The 19,979-nt window shown below is 46.3% G+C and overlaps 1 protein-coding gene across 2 annotated transcripts in view; it reads left to right on the top strand.

Annotated features, from left to right (window-relative positions):
- Positions 1-9,484: 9,484 nt before the first annotated feature.
- The window catches only part of PKIG (cAMP-dependent protein kinase inhibitor gamma), an 18,259-nt gene continuing 7,764 nt past the window's right edge, over positions 9,485-19,979 (top strand). The window contains exons 1-2 of one of the 2 annotated variants that reach the window (XM_085313981.1): positions 9,488-9,721; positions 15,229-15,296. The gene's annotated coding sequence lies outside the window, so the exon portion shown is untranslated. Of the gene's footprint in view, positions 9,722-15,228; positions 15,297-19,979 lie in introns of both variants that reach the window. The other variant, XM_085313982.1, reaches the window with a different exon arrangement.

Here is a 19,979-nt window from a genome sequence, read left to right as displayed (position 1 = left end):
CATACTAGGTATGATCACTTCTTTTGGAGATTTTTTTGACCTCATTTTCCATTAGCACCCACACTGGTGCTTCTGCTTTCCAAGAAGACGTTCTGAAGCTGGTGAAATAGCTTTTTTCATAAATCTTTTAAATCATATAAATCCTCCTGGCAAACTAGCTGACATTTYAGATACAGCATTTCTGTACTTGTGCCAGAAAGCATTTAACATGTTACAGTTGCTTGTATTGTTGCTGTACTTTTTTAAAGAAGGGAAAACAGTTCCTTCCTCTTGTGTCTCCAGCAGAGACTGTTTCTCCTCAAGGAAGGAGTTCACATGATCATGTAGATGCGTCAGATAAATCCCTTCCCACGTTTGATATTTGCTAAGTTGAATGATTGTTATTCCAAAGCTGATAGCTGGAATAGTTGTATGATTTAACTTCTCTGAAGCTCTTTTTCCTTCTGCTCACTAGCTTTAAAGAAATGAATATAAAAATGAAAACTGTCRACTTAGAAAGATTCATTAACCACACATTCTTGACCACATTATCTACACAAGCATTTCTCCCTGCTTGTTTGTTTAAAGCTGGCCAGGAGTCAGGCTCTAAGTTCCAGAAATACTTTTAAGATAACAAAAATGGGCATTCAGATTGAAAAGGAACTCTGTATTTAGAAACTCAGAACTACTACTAGGGGGTGGCTGTGCTGTTAACTCTTCTGATTACTCTGAATCTCCATGGTATTGGAGAGTGAGTAATGGCATTTTACTTTATATGAATGTTTTTCCCATCCTAGATGATTAAAAAAAATACCTTAGAGGAGTCTAGTAATACAACACCCAGCACTAATCACATCATGGCTTTCAATAAAGTTGTTGCCTGAGAGAGACTAAATCAAGCAAATTCACAGGGACGGTGTTGAGCAAGAACTGTGACAAGGCTCAGTATTCACCGAGTCCACGTGCACTTGGTACCGAAGAAAATGCAAGCTTAATTTTAGAAGGGAAGGAAAAGTGAAAAGCGAGAGTTGAGTGCTAGTTTGTACGGGGATCTTACAAACTGGTTTCCTGCTGCAGAACACATTTGGGAACACTGAGCCTTTACTAAAAGTTCACACATTAAAAAATGTAAAACATATAGGGAGTGTGTCACATTTTTTTCAAAGTTTTTTAAAGAGTTCATTGAAAACAAAGATAAGGCACATTTCCAAGCTTGGCTTCCACAGACTTTTCAGTATCTGTAGCAAAGTATTTGTCCCCTAATATGAATAATAGCTCCATTCCAGATTTGCTGTCCTTTTGAAATACTGGTGGAGGTGTTTTGTCAGACTCTAAAGGAGGGCTTACAATTCTTAATTAAAATGTATTTTAATATAACTAAATTTGTTACTATGTTAAGGGCTGATGCAAAACCTCACTGGCTGATAATGCCGTTCTTAGATGTATTTTCTTTCCAAACGTGTTTAGTATTGTTTTAGTCCTCAGATAATTTCATGCAACAGTCATGAAAAAATAGAAATGGACATGTTGCTGTTAGTGTGTATTTCAGAACTTTCCACTGTGTTATCAGCCATTTGTAGGGTGAGAAATGCAAGAATATAGAACCTTTGGCAAGATGTAACAGTATAAAAGAGCCGTCTCTTTTCACTGCACTGCTGGGATGGCTTCATCTCACCTACCTGCAGCCACCTTAAAGGTAAGTATCTAATCAACATTAGTTTATYGAGCTTTCTCTATAGCCAGTGAAGACGGACAGGCTGGATGAATTGCTCACTGATATCTGATCTGTCTTCAAATAGGACAAATCACCACTGCAGTGCCCCTGGCCTCTATTTACTGTCATGGGAACTTTGATGTCTTATTTTCAGGTGAGTTTTGTGTGGTTTTAGAATGAAAGTCTGGTTGTAGCAGTATATTAATTTCAGTGAAGATAATGCACAAAACCTGGCACATTCAGTTCAGCAGCAAATGGGCTGGCAGTGGTAATCTCTGTTCAACTATTTGTCAGTAGGGGTTGAAATTTAGTTACCCTTTTATGCTTAGATCCTAATAATGTTAAAATGCTGCTTAACAGAAGAGCCATTATTTACACTTAATGAAAGTGATACCATGACGCATTCCTTACAGAGAAAATGTACTATCACATCCTGGCAATTCTTTGACAAAAGGAATAGTGGGAGTARCAGTGAACAAGTGGTGGTGAACATACCATGAGCCCTGCCTAAATGACCTGCATACATGAGGAAGTCAGTATGCAGCAGATTAAGATGGATTTGCAGCACACAAGTCATTCTGCATAAATTTCTGGGGTGAAGATTCCTAGATTCCTAATATATAGTAGTTTACTCCAGTTTAGGAATGGAGCAAGGACTTTAGTTTGCATGAGTTTTCTCTGAGCGGTGTAATTACTGGTTAGTGCACAACATACCTCCCATCCAGCCCCGATGCACTAGATTCTCCATGAAACAGGTCTTCGGACTGAACTGTTGTTGTTCAGTAAACAATCATTCCCACAGCAAGCAGGATTCCACGCTTCTCCCTCCAACAGGCAATTTCAATATTGAGTCTATAACGATTCTCTAAGTTTGCATCTTAAATTTCTCTAATAAACTGGTAGATTTAATGAGCCTTTTTTTTTCCCTTCCTGTAAATGATGAAAGGAAAAGGGGTCTGTTGTTCCTTTAATTCTGGTTCTCTGTTTCACCAGCAAGGTGACAGCTAGCAGAGCAATCCCTTGCATGCTGGGACTTGCTTCCCAGATTGGTTTAGATGCTGAAAAGCAGGTGACCTTCTGCATTCAGAACAAAAGCAGCGTGTTTGGTGGCGCTGCTGGAGAGAGYTGAGGATGAACTTCCCATAGCAATGAAAAGGCATACAGGAATGTTTCTAGGTGCCCAACTAGCTCCATTCTAGTTCAACTCATCATTTAAGAGTTCTGAGATTTAATAGTTTTGTTAATGATACGGTACAGCGCCTAGTGACTTGGATAAATAATAACTAAAAGCATCTAAGTGAAAATTCCTCCTGGTTGTTCTGTGCAAGCCCTCATTTTTGCAGGGAAGCACACAGTGCTGTTGTGAAGCACACACCTCTTGTCCAAACATGGAGATCGCTTTCCTTGCTGGTTGCCATAGTGATAGAGTGCGCCGAGGGCCTTTTGGGGTAGTATTCTGCAATACAAGACCAGTTAGATATGACATCTCTTTGCTTAACAGCTCATTCAGCTAGTCAGCTTTTCAAGTTCCAGCAACTACGTCAAGCTTGAGAAGGGCAGCTTGCAAAGTATCCGTCTCTACAGTTGGCCTTTTTGCAGCTATTTAGCTTGCTATGCAGCTTGTTCCCTTAACATGCCTTAGCAGGATGGTCAACTATTGTCCACACAAAAATAATGACAGTTGCACTGATGGTTTGCAACATATATGGCAAATCACGCAGAGTATTGTGGTGAGAGCAGAGGGCCGTACCCAATGCCTCAGTGAAATGCTCCTGGGTTACTAGGCAAATCTTGTTTCTACTTCACGTACATTGTTAACACAGTATTTTGATCTCCAACCAGAACAGGGAGTTGTTCCTATGAAGTGCCCTGAACGCCTACCRACCAAATTGCACCTTACTGATCTTAGTCTTTATGGCCTCGGGAACAGCTGGAACAGATAAGCTGCACTGTGTCTAAGGGCATGGGATGGCACAGGAYGTAGGAACTGCCTTATTGAGCTTATCCAGCCTGCTGTAGCAGCCAGCTGCTTTATGAGAAGACAGAGCATCATCCAGTGACATATGCACCCCTTAATGAGCCGATACAAAAAGCAGAGCATCGTGCCAGGAGGTTAAGCTGAATATTTTCCTGACCTTAGATAGAGAGCGAGCGTATGTGTTAAAGCTTGAAGATTAGAGTCCTCTGACCCACAACAGAAGATTAATTGCCCAAGTTCTTCCATTACCAATACAACCTAGGAATACCCCAGTCAGAGTCCATGGAATAAAATCATGTGAAAGTCCATTTAGCTGGGAGCACAAGTCAGGACCAAAACATCTACTTCTACACATCTGCAACAGGAATCCTTGTCTGACTGCCAAACATTGGAGAAAARTCATAACTGTTGGCTGGGTGGCTCCAGCACGTATTATAAAGCTGACAGAGAGGACTAATTTCTTCTCRTTTATTAGCATTCCTCTTTGCCCTCCAGAAAGAATCAAGCTTGCCAGCCTAGCCTGATACTTAATGTCTTCTAACAATCCCATTTAGCAGAAACAGAGGGAGAAAGAGATGAAATACCTGTGTGTGGACCTTTGAGGAACTCCTGCTTCCCTTTCAGCGAGACCTGAACAGTCRGTCACAAGCAGCCCTCTTGAACAACTCTGAGTAACTGAAGTAATGTGTCTCCTGTAGTACTGTCTCATCCTGACACTCATTTTAGCTCATTTTCTACATCAAACCCCTCTTGGCAAGCAGAAGCCAGCAGTAATGAACCTATTAATTAATACTTGCATGTCTCCTCCTCTCCAATTACAGCCCTGAACTGAGATGTTGATAGTCGCCTTGTGCCACAACAAGAAAGCTTTTGCTAGCAGAATGATTTTCTGATGAAGCATGTGCTGGATATGTGACCTTTGTGGGTTTATACTGAAGCAGCTTCTGGATCCCTTTAGACAAACAAATCCCTTAACAAGCAGGATTTATGCTTGTTTTGTATTCTTTATGCTGCTAACCAGCTGCCACACTTTCTCCTATCAGCAGCAGGTAAAGTGCTGCTTCTATAGAGCGTGTAAGTATCTCAAACAGGCTTTGAGATACTTCTGGGTAAAATATAGCATAAGATAGYGCTCTCATTGAACGATGATTGTGGCTTACCATGAGATCTGAGACTTGCTTGTATTYGTTGCAGCTGCAAAGAAGTAACTGACAGTGACTTATTTTGCAAGAGCCTTTGCATGCAAGGAACTTTACAGAAATGAATGATTAAAGGGTGCATTTCCAAGATTTGCTTAAAGCAAAGGCTTTGAACCAGACTTTGGAGACTATTAAAAAAAGTTCTTTTATTTTCCCAACTTGATACATTCCCTAGGGAAAAAGAAAGAAAATAAGTTCCGTCTGAGACTCGAAACCGCTATCTAGCTGGGATAAGCCTTTTAGACTTGTTTGACTCCACAGGCAGGGAAGATAAGATTCCTGGGGAGCAGTGGAAGGCAAGGGGGATGGGATGAACTTGTGGAGTGAAATTGCCCAGAAGCAAAGCACAACCACTCACTTTGCAGTGAAAAGCTTTATCATCTCTGCACAGATTACCAGAGCTAAAAATAGCTTCAGCTCAAAGTAAACAGTGTTTGAGAGTGCTCTGCCCTGCTGGCATGTCAACCCTGCGCTGAGCCACTTTGCGGGAGCATCCAAAGCGGCCCATTCAGGCGGCGCACGTCCACACGTTCCCAGTACGGCCGTGCGGAGAGAGCTCTCCACAGTCAGACTTCATCATTAGACTCTGGCCATTAATAAAAGGTGACACTAGAGATGGTTTGCTAATAAACTTAGCCTTGTTATAGCTTCTTTCTTTTTTTCTTTTTCTTTCTTTTTTTTTATTTCACCTGTTGCTGAACCTTTCTGGATTAGCAGCTTCTATAAAAACTAAATTGGCTTGAACATCAGATTCATTCAGACACGTTGATTCTCCCCATCTCTTCTGTAATCCACAGTGAACTGTGCCCATTCGTCTAGATTTAAGACAGCAAAAAGAGTAGTTTGTCACTAAAGCTGCTTTTACCTGTCAAATTCTTCTCTTGTTACGGTTCCTAGAGTGCAAGATGTTATTTGATGGCTTAAGACGTTGTCACTGTCTTTAATGAGCCCAGCAGACCATTGAAATAAGCTATGCATTTCCTGATCAGAAGTTTATTGAAAGAATGTGGGTTGAGGGGGAGGGGGAAGAGTAGAAGCCTGGAAAAAATTAAGCTACCACATTTTTTCCATGTCTATTCTCCACCACTCCATATTTCCTTGCAATCTTGATCATATCAAGGGACATGTGTGTAGTTAGGGGACAGTTCTGTGCCTGGGAAATTTAGCAGAATGCTTCGTTTATATGAGAAGGCGAAATAATATAATTGGAGAGCTGTKGCAATGCCGCTCTAACAACGGCAGYGCTAGTTTCCGAGGCAAACTAGGCTCAGCCTGCAAAACATCCAGGTCAGAATCAGGTCATTTCTTCCTGAAATGACAGATTGTCTCCYTGAGCTTCAGAGGTTCCTGGACGGTTGTGTTGTTTTTCTTGCTGGGACGCACAGTGCACAGTSAAGCACCGTAGCGCTGCTCTGGGGATTGTTTTCTTGACATTATCATCCTTAGGGATTCTCTCAACTAATTTTGACACTTGTCCTAAAAGATTGCTCCGACTTTGTCCTTCCTCCTTTYGGTCACAAAAGGGCAACAATCAACCCGCGGGCTTTCTCGTGGTGCTGGTTTCCAACCCTGTTCTCTGATGCAGAGCATCGAAGAGCTGAACAAAAATCCCTGCGACTCCCTGCAGATCGAGTGCATAGTCCTCAGCAGACAKCAGCAGCACAACAGAGCAAAACCGAACCTCCTGTTGGCCAGGGTGGCAGYGTCATTAACAGCAGTCCCACACCATGCAGGATAGCACAGCATTGCCACAGCTGGATGCAAGAAGCAGTAAAAACCACCAAAGTCAACTAGAGTAAAAACCACAGAAAAGTACAGAAAGCCATTAAAGGCTTTAGCTGAGCTGGTCTGCTCAACCCTCTAATACAATCTATCACTAAGTGCCTGCCATGCCAGGCATTTGCAATGTGTTCTCATTATGGTGGGACAGCAATAGCATTTACTCATTTATTTATGGCTAGCACCTCAGGATGAATGTCTCAGGGTGTCCRGGACACTCCATATGAAGCAATAGGACAAGAGATGGCAAACCCGAGAATTAACTAGAAATTAGGGTGGACTTCCAGAGAAAAAACGTGAACTTTCATTTAAAAATAAAAATACATACATTAAAAACAATACGTTTTTATCCTAAAATGTTAAGATTTCAGGCAAACTGAAAACTTCTTGGCATCTAAGGACTTTTTTCCTTTTAAGAAAAAGATACATTCTGTGGAAAATATTGTTTCACCCCAGGCTATATTTTTCTGCTTCCAAGGAGTCTTGATTACAAAAGTTTGACCAGCCCTTGTAGAGACAGTCTTAGACGAGGAAGTCACTGTAAGGGTGTGTGTGTGTGGAAGGACTCTGACAGATGCTTTGAGGAGCTTGATCCCAGGACTAGACACACAGGATCAGGAAGTTTGAATATGACAAATAGTTAGAGAGAAATCTTGTTTAAAAGGCAGAGTTAGCATACCACGCTCCAAGATTCCTGAAGTGCTTTGTTACTATCATTGCTACTCATTGCATGCATTGCACCATTTGGTCTGAAAACATCTGGGTTGCTGTTGTGGTAGGCATTTGTATCTTTACAAGCTCATGACAGCATTTGGCCTTCAGACTCTGCAGTCTAAGCATTAGTGTAAGAGCTTTTGTCTTCTGGATTTCTTTCAAATATGAGTTGGACTAAAAAACACTTCAGCCTTTGCTGGACCAGCTGAGCAGTATCCTGAGGCAATGGTCTGGAGAGCAGGTATCTYGGCACACTGTGGCAGAGCCCTTCTCCACCAGCTGTATCCCTAATGAAGATAGGCAGCACTTTGCACTCTGTTCAGGTAAGTAATAATGCATGACTCAAAAGCACCAGAGATTAGTTTCTGTCAAATGATACATCTCTKAAAATCAAACTGGCTTCCTGGTGCCAGTTTTGAAACAAAACAGAATTGAATCAAGAGACAAAGCTATATTAGGTCAGTTTGGGGCTCAGCAGCTACACTGAGCACAAGCACATTTTGCTTTATTGAGGTCTTTTCCCCTTCCTCAGTGCCTCCTTATAGTCATCAGGGTGTTTCCTGCACTGCCTGCTTCTTCTGTTGTTTTTTTTTTCTCTCTTCCTGCACGTGATGGCAGGGTGTGTGGGTATCTATCACAACAAGCAGCTTGTTTTCCAAGGCTCACGAGTGAGACTCTCACTGGCAGAGGCTGAGGGAGGTGGAGCAGGTCCAGCTGGGCAGCCTAGCCTGGGGCGGTGGCAGGGTGTGGGTTCTYCTAGCCAGCGTGGAGGCAGATGGCAAGCCTGGGACTGAGTGACTCCAAGGCCCATCTGCAATGCGAGAGCTGTAGGATGAGAGAAAGCCTGGTTTTATATCTGTCTTCTGCTCAGCAAGATGGCAGGTTAGAAGAGCCAAGTCCTTGCAGCCCAAATTGCTTGCTTTGCACTCARCCCAATGGAAACACTCCCATGGCTCTAGTGGGGACTGAACTGGGTCCTCTGCAAATATTCTTCATGCTCCTCAGCTGAGATGTGCCCACTTATTCTCTGCTTTACAAGGTTGTGGCTCACTGTGTCCTTACAGCAGGGACCAACTGTATCTTGCAATCTCTCAGCAAAGCAATTAGCATTAAGGGGCCCTGATTCTGATTGCAGCATTCAGGCAGGAGCAAACCACACAGTTATATCTATCAYATTTGCATGTTCACGCACCTCTCCATCCTCCAGTGTGCTGTTAAGGCTAATAGTAGGGTGTGGGCCAAGAGAAAGACAAGATGACTGCAGTGCTGTCTCTAGTTCTTTTGGCTTTGGTTACCTGGTGCTGTCTCCAAGGCAGATGGGATATAAGGAGGTCAACACCAGAGAGCAATGTTCCCAAGCCTTTGATATTGCCAAAAGCAACCAAAACTTCCTCAGCTCCTGGAACAGTCCTGAGTTCACTGAGGGCCCCCAGGCTTTACATCACAGAGGTGCAGACACAAAGATAGGTGCTCAATATACAGCACTGGCTTGCCCTAAACAGTGTCCCCCCTGCCCCTTGGATTTGGGGGCTGTGCTGACACCAGCTCTGCATTTCACCCCCAAATAAGGCTGCAATCCAGGGGCAGATGACCTGAACCACACATGGCTTCTACGAAGTTTATCATAYCCTGGGGGACACTGCAGAGCAAAAGGCACTCTAAAAAGACCCAAAGGTATTTTTCTGTGAGGTGCTGCCCTCACGTCCAGCCCAGTAAAGCCACTGGCATGATGTGGGGCACGAGGGTGCCTTCATCTGGGCCCCGGTGGACAGGCTGAATACCGAGGCGCAGCTGGGAYGTGAATCCGAGCAATGCGCTAAAGAAACCACAGGGAGCTGCCGGCACAAGGCACCAGCTAACAGGTGGAGCCTCCGCAGGGGTCGGGGGGCCRCTCCAACAGTTGCGGCAAGAAGGAAGCATCTTGCAACAAAAGCCTCAGCGCTGAAAATCGAAGGAAGGATGTTCGGGCACCCGCAGCTGCTGGGAGATGAGGTTACAACGCAAAGCTAAACAAAGATCTCTGTGAGAAGGAAATCGATCCCTCCCGCCTTACTGTAAGGCAGGAGCCAAGCAGTAGCTGCTTGACATCATCAGGATGAGCATTGGATTACAGCAGGCAGGGACTCACTTGGCRAGAGGAGGAGAACACGCCCCTCGGCCCCAGAAGTGCAACTTCATTTAGCAGCTCTTAGCGCAAGGAAACTAAGTCTGAAACTGGCTGTGACTAACCTGGCCAGCTTGGCTGCTTGCCACACCAGGCGGAGACACTCGGAGGGCTTCTCCGAGTCCCGGGTTCTTTGCTAGCAGCGTGACTTGGTAACTGGGGATTCAAGGAGCAGCCGGAGCCTCCGTCTGTCCGTAAGTACAGTTGCAGGCTGTGCCGTGAGCGCCGGGCGCGAGGGATGCATCCCCGGTAGGTGCGACTGTCCTCGGAGGACAGACCTACCTGGCCACACAGCAAGGAGCCACCCGCGCGCGGCACCCGGCAGGACTGCGCGGGAGCCGGAGCTGCATCGCAAGCAGGCAATTTGCTTGAAGATGTAGTTAACTTTTGCCTAACTGACTGTGAATAGCAAGTTTTCAACCCACAGTTTGTGGGCAGCAAAATCTTAGCTGAATCCCAGTCTTCTGCTGTTTGTAGCAGCAGTTTGTRGGCTGAGCTGCGGGAGGGGGCTCCCATTTCACTTTGGAAAGAATGCAGCTCGGGACTCGCCGCGATGGGGAAGCRGGGAGAGCAGATTCAGCATTTAGAAATCACAATGGAACATGGATTCCTGCCCCCGCTGGGGATTTCTGGCCTCAGTTCTGACATTTGGCCATTTATTCTGAGCAGCTAGCCCAAGTTCCTTACGACATAAGGGGCACTTCTGGTTTTCATACGAACAAATGCCAGCCTGCGAGCTAGCCGGGCAGCCGCGGTGCCTGGAGGGCTCTGTGCAGGGATGCATAGGGTTTGCTGYGATGCGACATGAATCACTACTCAGGCTCGTTAGGAACTGCAAAGCTCCTGAGGCTCCTAGGTGAACCACTGGCATGAACTCCCGTTTTGCAGTATGTGTCAGCGGAAACGGGCTCCGAGACACTCTGGCATCCGGCTTTCTAAGTAAATGTTTTAAAAGGCACAGACTTGGGATAAAGAACAGCAGTGTTGAGATAGTCTCAGGAGGTTTTGAGAATCCCTYCACCTCCGAGCTGTGTTTCTTCCTTTCCCTTCTAGTTTTCCCCAAGCTGCTGGGAAGTGGCAGCAGTGAGCCTTTACGTGAATATAATGCCTTCATCCAAGAGAAGAGATTAGGAACCGTTTCCATTTGCTCAGGAGGGGTACACGAGTCCACAAAATGAGAGCCAAGTGCAAGTTTTTTTTTCCAGAAGCAGTGCCCTTGGGGGCTGAGATGGTAGGACAAACTTGTAAGAGGACTTGCRAGTGTCAAATGAGCAAGAAGTAGCCACAGAGGGGACACTGCAGCAGGGCAAGAGGACTCCAGGAGAGGGGGTAGCTCCAAGCCCCACTGCAGCCACCTGGCCTGGTGGCAGGGATAGGGCAGAGGCAGCCCAGGCAGCTCCAGGCTCTGTCCTGCTCACTGGTGGGGAAGTTGGCATGCCCAATTTCMACAGGTGAGGCATGCTTTGGCTTCTCTGCCTGAGCTGGAAAGGGCCACCTTGCTAATGTGTGGCCACCCAACTGGGAAACCCTCTGTGCTTTCAGGAGGGACAGTATGCAGGAAACAAGAGGAACATGAGGAGTTCCTCAATGGCTCAACTCATTCATGCTGCAGATTTTAAATAGTTATTTACAAACATGCTACAGCAGCAATGCTTAAAATATCTTGAACACAGAACAGGACACTCTGGTTCCTTTAGGCAGAGCTCCACAGGGACATGCTGGTTTTCCATGCCATCATTTTCAACAACACTTTCCAGAGTGAAGACTCAGATGCCTCAGAGAGCTGGAAGCTATTAAAATATGGTAGATAGGCTTCCACCATGAGTAGCTTGAGTGGAGACCTTAGAACCCAAGAATGTTCATAGACATGCATTTTCCAACCACTCATTTTTGTACTCACAGCAGCCACTTTTAACTTGGTGTAAAGTCACACAATGAGTTAAAGTGCTTGGGATTTGTTTTTTCTTTTTCCTTATTCTCTTATTCCAAAGAAGAGTAAATTTACTTTTGAAGCCACTCAGAGCAATATACATAGCCACACAACCCTCACCTCAAATATAACTATGAAAAATGTTTTCCAAATTGCTAACACTTCCTGGACCTCCCACATTTCAGGGCTGGTTATTGTAGGATTCTGCCATGTGTTAATGTGACCCCCCCCCCCCCCAGTCTCTGGACAGTCCATCACAGGCTCTATTTTATAGACAAACTAAAACAATCAAATGATTTTCCTGGGGTGGGGGGGTGTCACATAAATCTGTGGCAGACTTGCTGGGTTGAATCTACAGCTCCACATTCAATAAGGAATAGGAGAAGTCATTACCCAGCTTTTTGCTTGCCTTTTTATGCCCCCCTATTCTGAATCTTTTTCATATTCAAAGGCTGGATCCAGCAGTTTCTCCACAGCTAAGAGTTTCCTTAGTGCAACAACAGGCACTGATTCAGAGGACCCAAGACAAACCATCCAACACAGTATCCACTTCTGAGACAGAATGAGAGAAAAAAACATGCTTCCAGTACTCTAATCTGTGACTAGAGAAAGTCAAGTTGTAAAGGGAGCTGCTACAAAAAGTTTACCAGTATAAGCCAGTGAGGTAGAAACTAACTGGGAGTGCTATGCTACAGCATGTACTTTGTACCCACCTACTCAAGGCAGAAGATAGAGAAACTGTTCCAGAGTCAGTCTGAGACCTGTTGTGCTAGAGCAGCCTTGTTGGACTATGAACTATTTATTTCCCTGTTGCAAAACCTTTACTCCATTTAAGCTTGCAAGGGTATGTACTTCTGCACCACTGGTTTCTGGTTTGCACTGCAAGTTCTTAAATTCTTCCCTTCCCAGCAAAGCCCAGTAGAAGCATGGTGCTTCGTATCACTTCTCCGTGCCCGCTTTCATGCRGACGTACTACTGGTCACAAGCCATTGCCTCGGGAACTCCCAGGCAAGCCCTGAAATGCCAACATTTGCTGATATTTGCAATGATGTAATAGGCCAAACTTATCCTCACTGGAATGTCATCAAGTTTACTGGAATTACTGTTTCCACAACATGTAATTAATCTGTGGTGCTCACTGCTACTAGATATGCCTGGAACTAAGAGAAAGCATTTTAAATAGATGTAAGGTACTTATCTGGGTAATAAAACTACTCTGGTTAAAACAATATCTTCTTAATTATAAGGATTATAAAACCTGCTGTTTCAGAGCAATTAGTAACTGATGAAAAATATTCCATTACAATTACAAGTTCATAATACTCRACCTCAAAGGCCAAGTATGCCAGCTACTGTTTTGTAGACAGGATACTAAACGAGACAGCTTTTCAGTCTGCTCCAGGAGGACGATTCTCATTCTAATCAGTGATGCATTTGGCTTGTTGTTTACCCATGAGTCAAGACATACGAGAATGACCTTCTCTCTGCCACCACCACCTTGGCTGAAGCCAAGAGATTTCCTCTTGGAATCAGAAGTGGCACCACAACATCTGCTATACAGAACAACACTCAATTCTGCCAAACCACGTTCTGGGTCTTTCGGAACGTGCAGTCGTTTTGAAACAACGCTGAGCACACTGCATTTGTTTCATACATTTGTTCCTTTYGAGTAACAGTTAATAAAACCTGAAGGAATCTGAGCCCCGATTGATAACAATGCCCTTGTAACCCCTTCCTGATCAGGTATCCATTGCATGTTTCCAGAGGTGGGCAAATAATTATGGTACCTTGCTGAGTTATAGCACTGGATTAGGAAGTGTAAAATGTTCTTTAAGTTACATTCACCCATTCTTAGTCACATTAGAGGGACTAAACCACCTCAGCACCCCTAAACTCATGGCATGGGAGGTTGCCTGGCCAGAGCCTTCACACAGAGGCACCTTCACAGCTCTGCCCATTGCAGCACAAGCTGCAGGGTCAAGCCTGCCCAGGTCAATGCAGGRAGCCTTCACCAATGGAGGAAGGTGCCCACAGCCACTTTTGCAGAAACAGCATCTCCAAATTCCCAGGCTGGGGCTGTAGGGAGAAATACCCAGCTGGAGCCAGAGCTGTGGTGTTGGAAGGCCAATACTGGTTGTTGAAGAGCTTCCCTCTTGAGCCCACTGCTTTGAGCAACAACGGGGTTTTCCCCTCACATCCCATGACGAACAGGCTTGCTCAGGGATGACTCTTCTAGTTCAGAGCATCATTGTTCCAATTCACTTTAAGCCTCTCTTGGCACAGRTCCATATATTTTGAGATAGCTTATTTTTCCTTCCATAAGTCTGAAGGGCTGGGAGTTTAACTGTTTGGGCTGTGTGTGTAACACATGAGCCAGGAGGAGGCAGGAATGTGAAGGAGGAAAATAAAGAATTATGGATCGTCAAAGCTGGCTTTCTTCCTCCTRCTTTTGTTTGCCTGCTTGGTGCCCCAGAAGGGCTGTACATAGTCCCAAATTGGTGGGAATCTTGTTGCTTTTCCGATCTGGTATTTCCAATGAGCACTTCACTGTAAATGCAATAAACACTAACAAAATTATATTGTTCAATCCTTGTGCCTTTGTTTGGCTGTTGTCACAGTCACAGTTAGTATTTTCCACTTCTGTAGACCTGTCATCTGCAGATCCAAAAAAGCTTTACAAATACTTGAAAYGTCTAGTGAGGGAAGTATTAATAGCTCCATTGAACAGATGGGGAAGCGGACACGTAAAAGCAGCAAGTGCCAAGTGCCCTGTCCTTGAAGCAGTGACTGAGCCAGCAAGGAATACTTGGCTCCCATAACCARGCATTTTTAAAAGTGGGTCAAAAATAAGCAGAAAAGCCCAGAATCTGTCCTGGTTTGGAAACTGATGGGCCATAATAGCAGAGAGTACACTACACTGATTGCTTGGATTGATTGGGCTAGACAGAACTAGCTACTGCTTATGTTATTAAACAGTTAATTTCTTGCTTTTTGTTCTGCTAATATTTGTTGCTGGGACAAAGTGAAAAACAGTCCCTRATGTTCCATAAAAGTCTGAAAGCTGAAACAGCTGCTAAAATAAGTGTCTTTTTGGCTGGGCTCTGCAGGTCAAGAGATTGCAGTTCAYCCACAGATGTTAAGGCCACAGAGGAAATGTCTGAGTGGGGTTTGGGGACAAAAAGCACAGCTGTACACAAACACAAACAGCAAAGAAACCCAAGTAACACAAGATAAACTAAGCAAGGCAACTAAAAGTACTGGTCGAACTTCCCCTCTTGTCTCAAAGAGCCAGACATGGAAGTTTCACTTCTTTAAAGGCCAGCGCAGCTGCCAACCAATACTTACTAACACTTGCGACAAAGGCACTGACCTGCGCCGAGCCAGCCGGYGGTCCAGAGCAGGGAAAGTGAGCTGCTTCAGGCCCCCGGTGCACCCAAGTGAAGCGAGCAAAAGGAGAAGTAAAACCAAAGAGAACTTCTTCAGTGAAAGCCAGACCTCTTGCTAGACTTTGCTTGCTTTAGACCTTAATGGGCCAAATCACTAGTAGTTCAAATCCTCCTGAGCATGAGCCTCACACACCCCTACTGCCTGGAGTCCTGCTGYTCGTCTGGGTGCTCAGCAAGGCCAGCTCCTGCTGAGCACCCCGGGCAAAGCCCTGCCAGACCCCACGTCCCCTTTGCTGTTAGACAGTTGAAAAAGCAGCTGTACTTCATGCTTGCAAACAAAAGCAAAGACAACATTTCTTACATTTATTTTCTTTTCCATCCCCAGAAGCTGCTGCCCTGCTGTATATGAAGCTTATCTGAAGCCATGTCCAGAAGGAAAGCCAACTAAATCAGGTAGGGATTCACACTGCAGACCAGCATGATTTTTATTCACAGGGAAGTATTATATAAGCAGGAAAGGGTTTTTTCCTTCCCATTTCGCAAAAAGTCATTTGACCTGTCCCTGTATTCTGAATTACTGGTTGCTAGAAAGACACTCAGAGCTAAGAGGAAGCAAACATCCGCAATTCTGCCGTAATGACTTTCCTGCTGTATTTTCTATACTTCATGGCAACGTACTTACACAAAATTGTGTTGCAACACTGACTCTAAGAGCAGTTGCTAACACAAAACATGCTGCACAGCTCTCCCTCGTCATCAAACTGTACTACTACACCCCAAGCATGCTCTGTAAACAGCGAGAGGGAAACGCATCCTGCRCAAGGCCTGCTTTCTTACAGGCTGCCCTATCTTGCCTGGGAATAACACTTGCCCATAGATAGCCACATCAGTGGCATTTGCCCAGCATTCAGAGTCAGCCCAGCAAGACCTGAGGAGCACCCAACATACTCCCATGCCCACGCTGCATTTCAGTGGACAATAAARTAGTTGGCAGTTTGTTTTCTTGGGGGCTTCCTCTTTCCTGAGGCTGTAATTCAGCAATGCCCACTCTGAGCATTACAGATATACCTGTAATGTGGAATTACAGGCTTATTTCTAGAATCCCACTTTCAATTCATGTCTAGGTGTCCTCTCCCCAGTGACTTACAGAGAGGGGCTTTAACCTGCCTGCAGTAAGAAGCAGRAGTTGCCATCACCTAACACAGCTGTACAAAAGTTTTTCACCCATCATAGAAATACACAGAGAAAGGTATATACAGACCCAGTGATTCTTTCTCTGTTCAGGTGAGGTTTCAGCAAGTTAGCATAATCAAAGGAGCTATTGATTTAACAGCAGCTCTGCAGCCACACCAAAGGACTTAGCTTAGCCACATCTTACTGCAGGCTTGTTTTTAATGCCAACAGCTTTCATTCCTATTGTTTGTAAAGCACCAACAGCAGCATCTCAGCCATTTAATCCTTGTCAGAGCTCCAGAAGACAGATTTTCTTTCCTTTTTTATTCCTCTCCTTCAACTTTCCAAGCAAACATTACCCCTACTCTAGGCTGGGAATTATGCTTGTGATTTTCTGCTCTGCAGTGGTGTGGAGGAACAGGTCAGACAGACCCCAGGGAGCAGAGCTAAGCCCATTTTTGCTGATGAACCTGCCTTATTCCACAGTGACATTCTCAAGAGTTGCCCTGGTTATTTWTAGGACTATTGAGAGCTGCCAGGGCTCCCACACCTTAGGAGATTTCATGGCTTCTTACTCAGCCCCTTACACTGCCCAAGCTAGTTATATAGTCAGAGCTGCTGCTATAGCCTGCATAACACCTCTCCCAAACTAAACTCTTCCTTCTCAGGCATACAAGCATCRGGCTCACATAACAGCAGAAATCAGTTTGTCCTCTCAAAAGACAGAGCAAAGTTATACACAACTTATTAACTTCCCTAGCCCTCCTTACCTCTGCCCTTGCAGAAAGCTCTTCTTGCACCTAGAAAGACAGCTTAGTCATCAAGAGCCAGTCTGCCTTCTCTCTCCATTTATACATGACAAGGGCAACTGTGCTAGAAAATATGCCCCAGCTGTGTCTGCTCCTAACATACTTAACTTCCCTTCCCCAGATTGGGGGGGAGGGGTGTCCTGGTCCCTTAGGGGAAAGGGGAGATTATGCTGTGGGTGAGAGTCCCCCAAGGCTGGTGGGTTAAGAAGGTGATGGTCACTGAGGGAGCAATACCCTGGTGTGACTAGAAGAGCTGTGGAACTACTGGGTTATTTCCAGGCTTTGAGGTGAAATATAGCAGGGACTTTTCTTTCAGGGGTCTGAGTGACCTGGGGGGAGGCAGGAGGATCTGCATCCAAAGGCCAACTGTATCCTCAAGGGATCCACTAAATGGTCCAGRTGTGATGGGGGTGTCTGTACCCATCATAAGTGAGGACAGTACAGGAGCCTCTCTAAAACATTAGAAGAGCAGCTGTGAGATTTTTACATCTGAGGTGTGTAAATGACTGCTCTGTGGTTAGTCTGTCTTGCAAATTCAGCCAGTTTGTTAGATCTTCCACAGAGTCATCACTTTTGGTCATGCAGAAGGCATGTTCACATGAAAAAGCAGGGAGAATGCACTGATACATTCATACTCCTTATGGCTTTGAAGCCTACCCCCAAGGGTCGCAGGGGCCCATGGGGGCTAGCTCACAAGGAGGAAGGCGCTAAATGGCCATGCAACAGCTCCCTGGATGAATGTGAGGGCTTTGGCTTGCTTCTCTTTGCTGTGCAACAGTTGCAGACCCATGGTGACCCAGCACTAGCATAAGGCTTGGCTTTAGGAAGCAAATGCCCTGTCCTAGGGCCAGCTTGGCCTGATGGCTGCTCTAAGCTGTGCCTGCATGTGGCAGCAGCAGGGACCTGCAAGCTGCAGCCCTCCTCCCTGCAGGAGCCCTTCCYGGAGCTTGGCTCCCTGCCCCGAAGCAGTGGGGAGTTCCCACTGGGCTGACAGGCTGCTTCACCACCTTTGCAGCTGGCACAGGCCGGTGGAAGCAACCACATCCCCCCCAGTGCACGGTGCTTGTCTTGCATGGAGCAGGGGGCTGCACTGGCTTTGTCCTGTGGCTTTATCTGTTGTGAGTTCTTAGCCAGACAGTTAATTTTAACTCCCAGATGCAGATGCTCGCTCTGCCCTGCCTTCCCCAATGCTCAAAGGAGCGTGCGCCTTTCTGAGGGTGGAGAAACTCAAGTGCCCTGATTTGTTAGCACCTTGAAGATGTGGGATGTGAAAAACAAGCTCAACCTGGGAACAAAAAACAAAAATACAACCGCTGTCACGGCAACTGTCTCCAGATGCACGAAGAGACCAATTATTTCCATTAATCAACTTAGTGAGAAGCTGCAGAAGAGGCTTAAAATGCAGCCAAGGTTGGATGCTGGGGGGAGGGAGGAGCAGAGAGCTTCATAAAACCTTTGTTGCCAAGGAAAATTGTGATTTCTGCTATCACTGAGGATTTTGGGAGCAGACACCAAGTACCTGTCCCTAGCAGAGACTAAAGGTGATGCTGCCCCAGTGCAGGTGATGAGGTGCCTTATGCAGCCCTCATGGTGCTGAGTCTCTGCTAGTGCAAACCAGCAGAGCTGCACGGCCAGGCTAGATGGGTGCGCACAGCACCAGGCCCACTGCGCTCCCGGGCGTCTGGAGCGTGCTGCCGCTTGTTGCCTTGCTGAGCGATTAGCTGGAGCCTCTTACTATTAATGTGAACAGAACAGCCTCGTGCAGCTGCTAACACACGTGTTGGGCCAGAGCCAGTGCCTCAGCCAGCAGAGAGATCAACACAGACTAATGCTAACGAAGCGAAGGATGCTGTTAGCTGAAGGAACTGAGTGATGGCCTCCTGCCAACTTCACCCCTGGGCCTTCCTCGCTCCTCTGGGGACCACTCCGCACATGTGCAAGGGAGCTATCCTGCCTAGATGCCAAYGGTTGTCTGTAATTTTGAATTCTGCTGAAGCATTTCTCACATCAGTTGAGAGCAAGGCAATGGCCAGGAGGACCTGGAGCAGCAGGAGGTACTTTGGGACAGGAGAGGTACTGGGGGCAGGGGGCAATGAGACGTGCCCGACAGCCCAACCTTGACATCTCTTCAGCCGCTAACTGAAGGAGAGAGAAAGAAATCCTGGAAAGCCAGTGAGGTATAACTCCAACTCAGGCTTTTTCATGTTGTTCTCCTCTGGAAAGGAGCCTGCAAACAAATGAGCTAGACACATGTACTGAGGTGGACATACCTACTGTGGTGGGAAATGATGCTTTAGCCTTCATCCTGCTTGTTTTCCCTCCAGCCAGGAAACCTGGGGCTCAGCAATTCGGGCCACATTAAGTCTGTCAAATACTACCACATCCCCACGTTTTGGAAAAGCAGGGAAAGCAGGGAGCTCTGTGCCTGGGTCAGYGTAGACCGGTCTGTGACCAGCCTTACCAACACTTTTCACATATATAACATGCAGGAAGACTGGGCTCTGCAGAGTACTTTTGCAGGTTCAGTTTGGCTTCTGGCTGTGGCTCTAAGCTCAAGTCCCTGGGGTCTTGGACCAAAGCTAGGCCTTGAAATCACGAGCACAGCTGTACCAGCGCTCTCCAGCCCTGGTACGGAGCCCTCCTCCTTCGATGTGCGACCTCTCACGCTTGTTCCCAGACAAGAGCTAGTGGAAAATTTGCGGAAATTCCAGCTGGAAGCTGTCAGACAGTTGGTGGAAACCCCCTGACCTCAAGTGCTGGCTTCTGCCCTGCGTGATTTTCTTTCCCCTCCCTGGATGAGACTCACAGCAGGGAGCCTCGCAGCAGAGCGCAGAAACCCCGTCCTGCGCCGCTGTGCTCTACCAGGCCCCCCTCTGCAGCCAACCATCTTACGCTGTAAATATTTTAAAAGCCCGGCAGGGCTGCTGAGCGTGTTTTGCTGTTGTTACGGATCTGGCCGCAGGAGGGGAGGACTAATAATAGCAGCGGTGCCACGGCACGAAAGGGCGAGGGGAGCCCGGCGCAGCCGCGCAGCTCCGCGCCCGTCCCGCGGGCTGCTGGCGGAGGGACGGGAAGCGGGACGCGGTGCCCGAGCCAGAAACCGGCGGCGGTGCTGCCGCCCGCCGGGGCAGCGGCGCCGCGGCGGGGGGCCGGC

Source organism: Rhea americana, unplaced genomic scaffold (genome assembly GCF_003343005.1).
Source record: "Rhea americana isolate MKP2758 unplaced genomic scaffold, rheAme1 scaffold_4, whole genome shotgun sequence".
Taxonomy (NCBI): Eukaryota; Metazoa; Chordata; class Aves; order Rheiformes; family Rheidae; genus Rhea; species Rhea americana.
Note: the sequence above shows the minus strand (reverse complement) of the source record. Positions and strands in the feature narration are given on the sequence as shown.